The sequence below is a fragment of the Lygodium microphyllum genome, chromosome 3, assembly GCF_053477565.2.
Source record: "Lygodium microphyllum isolate KBCC chromosome 3, Lygodium_microphyllum_v1.1.10, whole genome shotgun sequence".
Taxonomy (NCBI): domain Eukaryota; kingdom Viridiplantae; phylum Streptophyta; class Polypodiopsida; order Schizaeales; family Lygodiaceae; genus Lygodium; species Lygodium microphyllum.
Window position 1 is genome coordinate 172,498,024 of NC_141137.1, and position 6,000 is coordinate 172,504,023.

Here is a 6,000-nt window from a genome sequence, read left to right on the forward strand (position 1 = left end):
CTCCCAGTTTGGAGTGTTGTTTGTTGACTGTAAACTGCAATCGTGTGCTGCGCGATTTCAAAAGCCCTTCTTTTTACATGGGATCTCCTAAACTGACTGAAAAAGCAACTTACTTTTTGCATGTCACCCTGTTCTAAAAGTTTTCTATAGCTTTTCAGGATATTTATAAGAAATAATATCAAAAATATAAAAAATAGGCTAAATGTGTCCAAATATCCCGTATTTTGGAACTAACCATACCATGGACACTAGCACTAATGACTACGTTGACATTGAGTCTCTAGATTCATAAGAAAGACGAATGATGATGCACTCCATGTTTTTTCACATTGTGCCCGCATAGTGGCACGACTACGTACACACACAAAAGAAAAAAAGAAAGAAAAAGTTGTATTAGCATCCTTTAGGATGCCTCAACTCATCTAAGAAAAAATGACATACCTTAGGGTTTCGATTTCAATCCACTTTAAGGTACCATTGGCACAAAATAGAAACAACCTACTTACCTACAAGAGTTAGAATATTTATCTTGAGCTTAAAGAATGCTAATGCTTAGGCATTTCCAAATTTGTTATCATGCCTCTACTACCTCGATAGACTACCCATTTTCCTTCTTCCTAGTTGTCTTTATCTTGCCCACATTACATTGACTATGATTGGAATTTTGGCCCCCATTAAGCATTTTGATTGTTTTGGTCCTTCAATTAGAAGTTTATGTCTACGAGCTTCAAAGTTTCTTGATTATTTCCTTACTTGGTGATGCACCATATGGGGTCACCCAATTAACCCCTTGATGTTTGTATAATAATCTTTATTTGGATCTATAACATGTATGCCTCTAAACATGATCAACGATCTTTAACATTTGGTTCCCCTTGTGTTTTGCCATGCCACTAGTCAAGGAGGACTCCTAGTCAAGCATATAATTCAATATCTTTTGCAATGAGTTTTCATTTGTTGGGGGTAAAGGGGCCTGTGTTTATGCTGCTTTGTATTTACTTCACATATTGTGACCACACACCTGTGCAATGCAAGTGGCGAGTGGCCATCACTGTCACTTTATTCTTTATTCTTTCATTGACTATTGAATAAGGAAAGCTCAGTTACACATTATGACCATTGGAGTTCCCACATACGGTGTTTCTCTCTCTTGGTCTCTTGCTCCATCCATCATAGCTCTTGCTTTGTTCTCGCTTCCGCTTGTGTGCTTCCACTTGGGATATACCTTTCAATTGGTATCAAAGTGCATGAATAAGACAATTCAGGAGAGAGTTCATAGTATGCTTAGCCAAGCACACTTATCGTAGCATTTTTAGGTTGAGGCAGCTACTTTCTTGGATATTTGTCCACAAGTAGATTGACATATACTGTTGTCTTTATTTTAACATTGCTATAATTACAATTTTCAATATTGTCTTGGGGAGCATACATTGTACTTTGGTAGTTTATTGCTTGTAGTTGGTGGACACATCTATACTTTGATATTTACTCCTATTTTGTCCTTGTTTTAGCTGAGTTTTCAGGGTTGACTTGCAACCATCTATAGCAACCCATTCTCTTGGATTTTGCATTGGTGTACTATCATTATGACTGATTCTTTCAACGATAGTGCTGTTCTCAATATTAAAAAGCTTGATGGCACAAATTTCACTTATTAGAAGATATAGATATGGTCATTACTAGTTCAAAAGACGCAGGTTAGGCCATTGAAAACCAAGTGTAAAGTGCAAATGCATGGATTAGGATGATTGGGATGACTTGGATGAACTATGAAAATCCACTCTTATATTGTCATTGTCTAAATAGATTTATTTCAATGTTGTGGCAGGTGAGGATAATGCTTGACAATGGGAAAAGATATGCAATCTTTATGGCAAGCAATGTAATGCTTCATAGATGTATTTGTTGAAGCAGCTCATGGAGCTTCACATGAAAGAAGGGACTAATGTGTCCATGCATTTAAAGGAACTTTGTATGAAGGAAGGGACTAGTATGTGTCCGCATATTTGAATGAGTTTACTCAATTTTGGGCCTGTTGATTTCATAGGGCATTGGGTTTAAGAATAACCTCCCTCCCTTGTTCTTGCTTGTGGCATTTCCGAAGTCATGGGACGCTTTTCATACTACCATGTGTGCTAATATGCCTAAGGATGGTTTGAAACTCCAAGATGTTGAGAGTACCTTACAAAGGAGATAAATGGAAAAAATATGGATGCAACCCGTACTTCCCATGCATTGACTGTTAGGGGCCGACATGATGGTAAGAACAGTAATGACCGCCCTGGTAGAGACTCATAGAGGTCTTAGTCTCATGGTAGTCTCATAGTAAGTCTTGTGGTCATAAGGCCTCTCTTACATATCATTATTGTGGAAAGCAAGGTCATATTTGACTGCAATGCCATAGCATATGTGATGATAAGCACAAAGAGAAAGGCAAGGGTAAAATACATGAAAAGTTTGATGATGCAGCATTGTCCCTAATAAGTCTAGCATAAAAATTGGGGAGATAAATACCTTGGAGCCTGACTTTGATAATGATTACATCTTGGTAGCTTCTTCTCTTGATGCTAGTCAGTTGGTTGTCCACTTTTTCTCAATGTTGGTTGCTTGATTCTAGGGCTTATTTCCATGTTATCCCACATACATATTGATTTCATTCCTATCATAACCTGACAGGAAATGACATGGCATTGGATATTATTGGCATTGGTGATATTACATTACACTTTGCTTCAAGTAGCACTTTTGTTTTGCATGATGTATGCCTTGTTCTAGCTTTGACCAAAATCCTACTCTCCATGTTTTGGTTGTATAGCTGACATACAACATGTATCTTTATGGCATCCTTGCCTTGGATACATGTCCTTAAAAAGAAATGAAAATGCTTACTCATTTGTGGTATCTTCCACACCCCCTTGACTAGAAATGTTTTGATTCATATGATCATTGTCTTTATGGTATATAGACATGCGGTTCTCATAAGAAGTTTGACATTACACGCACAGGTGAGACTCTGAACCTTATTCCTTCTAATGTATGTAGTCCCATGCCATGTTAGGTGATGCATACTATTTCAACATCAGCTTGCTCTTGTTGAGAACTAGTCTAGGTATAGGGTGAAATGCCTAAAGTCAGATAATGGGAGTGAACATGTCTCTAAAGCATTTGAGTAATTTTGTGATGAGTGGGGTACTAAGTGTTAGTTGATCGCCCGTTGTTACACCCCACCCCAGAATAGTATTGCACATCTCCTAAATACGGCGATTTAGGAGAGAGTTTGTAGTATGCTTAGCTAGGCAGGCTTATCACTATATTTTTGGATTGAGGCAGCTACTATTGCCATACACTTGATAAATAGATCCCCATGTATTGTTATTGGGTGTCAAGTTGTAGAGGAGGTATGGTCTAGAAAACCTCACGCATATGCTCATTTGCATGTCTTTGGATGGATATGAAGCTTTTTGCCATGTTCAATAAGTTGGATCCTAAATTAGTAAAATGCATCTTTCTTAGTTATGAGGATGTAGGTGAGATGGGCTATTACCTATGGGATCCATAGGCTAAGAAGGTCATCTATAGCCATGATGTTGTTTTCTATAAGATATATAAGCAGCATGAGCAATTCATTGCAGTATGTAGCATCATATTTTCAGAGGAGTCTCTTGTTACCATTTAGCCAGCTAGAAAGCCTATAGCTGATGTTCCAATGGCCCATGATCATGATGTTGGACAGGAGGTACAATCCCAAAAGCCTATTTTGGGATGATCTACTAGAGATATTGGTTTGAGCCCTTCATGCACTATGTTATGGTGGCAGATTCTGGTGAACCCCTTATAAGGAGGCCTTTTGTAGAGGTGATAGTCACTCTTGGGAGAGGGCCATTCAGTTAGAGTATGACTCATTGCAGAAAAACCATACATGGGATTTGATTCCTTTGCCCGATGGAAAACATGCATTGTTCTGCAAGTGGGTGTACAAGTTGAAGAGTACCCTTGGATGCCCCAAACCAACATATAAGGCTAGATTTTTCACTAAGGGTTTTAAGTAGGAACATTATCAAATGGGTGTTAAGATGACTTTCTTACATGGGGACTTGCATGATGAGATTTATATTGTGGGAGCTTTCACTCAACCGCCAAGACCCTCGGACCGCTTATTGTTTCAAGCGTTCCAAGCCGAGCACTAATGGCTACCTCTCACATAGCTGACGCGCCATCCATATCTACGGGTGTAGTGAGCTTACCTCCGTGCCGTTCGAGTTACCTCCTCTCCCGCACACTCTGGTGGCTCCACGATCCAAGTGCAAGCTTCAAGCAAGCTCCATCCTCAAGCTCCACGCTCCAAGCTCCATTGCCGCGAGCAAGAGAAGAGAAGAGAAGAGAAGAGAAGAAGAGAGGAGACGATGGAGAGCTTCTCCTCCTCGGTCCCTCACCCTCACACACTCACTCCCTCACACTCTCACACTCCCTCTCTCAAGCACAAGCTCAAGCAAGCAAGAAGAAGAAGAAGAGGAGAGCTACTTTTGGCCACACACAAGAATGAGCTTCTCATTCACTTTTCAACTTTATATACAAAACCCTAAATCCCTTTTGGGCGATCATCCCCTTTTCCCCTTTTTACATGGCCTGCCGTAGCCTTGGCCCTCTTTCCCATTGTCCTTCTATCTTCCTAGCTTCCTTTCCACCGCCCATCTACATTTACAAATTGCACGGGTGAGAGCCCGGCGCTCTTTTACAAGATTTCAGGGTGCGCCTTTTCATTTTAAAATGCGCCTTTCCCCTTTTGCCTTTGCCTTGGACTCTTAAGGTTGCCCTTGCGCTTTTGGCATTTTCTCCTTTTCTTTCTTCAGTCGGGCTACCTTTTTTCTGCCTTTGCCCTGCGTCTTTTCCACTTCCTTTTGCTTTCTTCGTGTTGGGGTTAACATTACCCCCCTCCTAGACGAGTGCCAGTCCCATGGCACTCACCGTCGTAGGTAGCAGGCCGTGGCATGCACCAAAGACGTGGGTGACAAGGACGCCTGTGGTTTCCGTGGAGGCGTGTTGGTGGTGGCTGGTGGAAGGTTGTTGGAATTGGTGGTAGGGCTATGCTGTGTTGGGGATTGCATTGATGGTCAACACACATGTTGGTTTGTTGGGGATTCTGCACATGTCGATTCTTTGCGGGCTTGTCGGATGGTAAGGGATAAGCATTTAGAGTTGGGTGTTGATGAAGATCGAGCGACACTTTCTGTGGAGTCTTCAACACTTGCAATTTGAAAACCTCTCGTGTGGTCTCTCCCTAAGGGGTAGTGCTAGTCTTCTCATCGTGCACAAGACATAGTTTGATTAGTTTGGGAGACAGGTCGAACTCTAAGCAAGCCTAGAGTATTGTCCTGCACTTGAGGACCCAAACTATGGATATACGTCGGTGCAGATATTATGTGAGTGCTTGTGCATACTTAGATATTACATAGTTAGAAGACCATGGGCTAGTTTCTCATAACAATGCGTGGATGAAGCAAAGTTGTCCATGTGGAGAAGGAGTACATGTGAAGGTATATGAGACATCCTTTGCATTGTGACTGCACGATGTAGCATAATTGAATACAAGGACACCGCACGTTCAGTAGCTGGAACTATTAGACTTGCTTGATGAGTACAGTGTACTTTTCATGGGCAATCGTGTGGTGCTTATCACCACTGATTGCAATGGTACTAAGGCAGAGTGCAAAAGAAAATTGTGCAAGTGGGTCAGGGTGACAGGTCTAACCCTAGGCGAGACAAGGTCCCTAGGTATGTCCTGCCCTTGATGTGCCCTGAACAATTGTGGGTGAGTGTAAGGGGCTAGGGGACTAGGGACGAAGCCAGTCGACCAAGGTCACCAGATGTACCTAATTTGAGGACCCCTAGGTGCTGTGCTGTGATCGTGGGTGCTTATTTTTTCATTCACTTCTTTTTTTTTTTTTTTTTTTTGCCTGAGTACAACCATTACAATGTGTTGAGGCTATCAGCCTTTCAATG